Below are 3,845 nucleotides of genomic sequence, written 5' to 3'. Positions count from 1 at the left end.
AGTTGCTGCACTGTCTTGCCAGTCTGTCTCCCACACAATATTTGTAACATTGGATGACGAATCTGCAGCAAATCAGGCAGAAGAGCAGGTGTGTCTGAAACAGTCTTTACTGGGGAAGAAGTACGACTAACTGCTGGTTACAAGACAGCAGTCAACTGATGAAGGTAAATGAAATGAAGCAAATATCACAAAACAATTACAAAGAAAACATGTCAGCCTAGACAAAAGGTTACCAATCAATTTTTGATACTGTGCAAGGTTACTGTTAAATGGTGTAGGACTTGTCTGAAATTAGACTTTTTTGTCTGCAGATTGCCTTTAATATATGCTATAGAGTTATGCTATAATCCTTATTCTTTAACCTAACCTCTAACCTAATCCATCAGTGTGGGGAGGCCAGTTTGTCGGACAAACTGTATGTCCCAAAACCCTTCTCATTCACTGTGACGTCATGTGTTGCCGAACTGCATTGTGGGTCGTGTTATGTTGCCTGCTTGAGTACCTCAGAAGCAAAGAAGTACCAGCCAATCAAATCGTACAAAACAAACACTTAAAGGCAGGTGCTAACCAATCAAATCACATTAATGTGAAAGAGTAGGCAGAGGCAGCTGGCTGATGGTGTGTTCAAAGCATGAAACTGTAATTGTTGTGGTTATGACCATCGCCGTGGCACCAAGTGTCAGGCATGAGTCCAGCATCAGTTCCCATTAACCCTGATAGATGTCTGTGAATAGTAAAGCTTCAATCTGTTATGTAGTGGATGTAGTGGATATGTAGAATTCATTGTATCATTTCAAAATAATGAAACTTTATCTTAAAGTCTCACCCAAGGCTCATCCTACTCTCTCTAAAGGAAGTTGTTGAGGATTAGTCCCCTGATTCTTCCCATATAAAACCTGATGGGCAGCGGCTGCAGCTGTGTGTAATAGTGAGGGTTGGAGGGTACATATACGGCCTAGATAAGAGGCAGAGATAAATGAGAGAATAAAGCTTCCTCATAAGGTCCCTGTCAAACCTCAAGTATGCCATTTAAGCAACAGTTATCGTTTCATAATCTTTCTAAATGTATTTTTCATACGGCTTTGTTTCAATTAATTATTTACTGCCCCTGTTTCAGCTGTTTTCACAAAGTGGAATGAAAACATGTCAATATTAAATTTTTAAAACCACAATCATGACAATGCTTGTGACTTTTGCCATGGCCAAGGTGGCATACACACTTCTATACCTTTACCTCGACTATAGCTGTAAATGTTGGGAGAGCAGGTAGGAAGGAAGCAGTAGGAGAAGGAGACTTAAGGGGGCTGTGTCTAGACTACTTACCTCTCATTTTCTGTCTGGGTAATTACACCTGAAATTGGGGAGCCAAGAACACCTTGAGTCACACTCTCCAATTTCTCTACAGGCCCCTCATGTGAATGCACACAGTATACACACGCACGTGCAATGATACGCTCTGTTAGACACCCGTGCGCGCACAAACACACTTGTGTGAACTTAAATGGATGCTTTTTTCCCCTTTGCATTTGGTCTCCTCTCCCTTCCTCCTCCCACACTCTTTTCCCATTTCCTCTGACCGACTCTGTATCTATTAGGTGTGACATTCCATTCTGCTTTTTAATCACCTCTCTCTGCTTTGTCCTTCTGCAGCCAAATAACTTTGTAGATGATGGTCATAAAACCCATAAATCCCCTGTCAAGAACTGCTCGCAGGCACAAATACAAATTCATGATGTTGGAGTTCACGTGTCAACTGCGGTCGTCCAAAGAGTCATTTGAGTAATTCAACAAGTTGAATGGTAAGAGTCTCTTTCATACAGCCTGTTTAAGGTGCACATTTTGTGCCTTTATTCTGCCTCGCTTTTCTGTACATGAATGATGCAATGACAGGCATTGTTGTTCCACCTCGAGGCTAGCACCGTGTGAAAGGCTAGTTCACATAATGTTTGGTGCGTATATATGGAAACTGCGCTCTGGGCTAATTCTGTACGTATTTGTTTGCATCCTCTGAAAGCTTTCGGTTAAGATGAAAAAGGGGTGTAGTTCCACCAGAAGCTATTTACTAATGTACTAATAGTCCAAGAATACGAGGAAGAAATTTCTTACTTTAGTGGAGAAACTTTGGCCGTTGGTAAGAAGCTAAAGTCATTTATATAACGTTACTTTCAGTCACATCTTTGAATGTATTTAGAGGTACACACGCAGCCATGTTTGTTGTCGGAAACTCTTGACTCTGGGCTGCCCTCTTGTGGATGCATTGCTAAACAACTACGCCAATGTAAAAGACTCAAGAAGATATGTGGGCAGTTGGTTATATCGCTTTAAACTTGATCTCTTTTTATACATAAAGGCTGGACAAATGAGCCATGCTATACAAAAATACCCCAGAGGCCGTTAAAATGTCGGCTACGTTACGGTATAATGAAAAGAAAAAACAGTCACACACAACATGCATCAGTTGGCATATTTGCAGACAATTGAGGATAGGTCCCATTCATTCATCTTTCAAGCTGCAAGCCTTGGTTTCCTAACCTGGGTCACATGCTATATATCTGTAACATGACAAGTCCCCATGAACAGTTTTCAACCCAGCTGCCTTCACTCCTGTCACTAATGAAGAAAGACAAATGTGGATGGTTTTCCAGCACAACACATCGCTGGTGGTGACACAGCAAGTCAAACATATGCATGCAATGTCTCAATCTCAGTGCGGATCCACCAGTAACACCCACAGGCAGCTGCCGCTGACAGACGTATGAGCTCTGCCGTGTTGTGTCTGCTGAAATCACTCTTATCTCACTCGGGAGAATGTCTTTGGCTGTCCTTGGAGGAGCGCAGTCAGGGATGGAGAAATAAGGCAAGCAGGGCGGGGTGGTGTGGGGTAGAGCAGTGAGGGAGGAGGAGGAGCGGTGTTGGTGGGGGCAGTTGGGAGGCTGGGGCTCAAAATGACTGAAGACATTTGTATTCCTCTCTCATCTGTGACGGGGCGGGGAAAGGTGGACAGGCATGGGAGCAGAGCACAGCAGGGGCTTTGGCAGAGGTTCAAGAATCAAAGAATCAAAGATGCAATGTTACAAGATCTGTAGCATCGCTGCTTGGCCTCTGCTGGCAGGCATGAAGATACCGAAATAAACACTGTGACACGATGTTAGATTGAAACTGAAGGACCGCTAAAACGTAACGGAGAGTAAACAAACACTGGAGACCGTGATCCTCCTCAGATCGCCTGGCAAAGCAAATATTTTTAGATTGCTGGTGAACCAAACATTGGATCAATGACCTCCTCCTACTGTGTTATTGGAAATGGCCTGCTTTAGCATTACATTTATATAGCATACATTTCATTGAAATGAATTATCATTCATTATCCCCCTTATCCAACCTTTATTGGATAATCACTTTTCCACCTTTTCTCTTTGTAAACCATAGACTGTAAATAAGATGGAAGTAACGTCTCCCCTTCCTCCCACTATCCAGAAATTAAGCTAAGTATCCTATTACATTTGTCCAGTAGCTATCGGGGGAGGAGGAGGAGCAACAATATGTGCATGTGTTGCTTTCTTCGGATTCTTTCAAGGAAAAGTGATCAGTGTTCGACCTCGCACAATTTCTGTAAATACAAGCTTCCACCTTTTCCATGGGCAATAAATTCCCTGCAGATTCAGGTCCATGTTCAGTTTGATGTGTCACCCCACTTAGCTGATGATCTCAACCGGATTGACTAAAAAATCAATGTTCTAATAGACACCCGCTACAATAATCAGGTTGTTTGACCTAAACAACTGGTCTGCTGGACTCCATGCTGCAGAAACATACATTAAACTGTGAGTGATGAGCAGGACTTA

The sequence above is a fragment of the Platichthys flesus genome, chromosome 1 (genome assembly GCF_949316205.1).
Source record: "Platichthys flesus chromosome 1, fPlaFle2.1, whole genome shotgun sequence".
NCBI classification, from domain to species: domain Eukaryota; kingdom Metazoa; phylum Chordata; class Actinopteri; order Pleuronectiformes; family Pleuronectidae; genus Platichthys; species Platichthys flesus.
The sequence above is the reverse complement of the archived record's forward strand: the minus strand, read 5'-3'. Positions refer to the sequence as shown.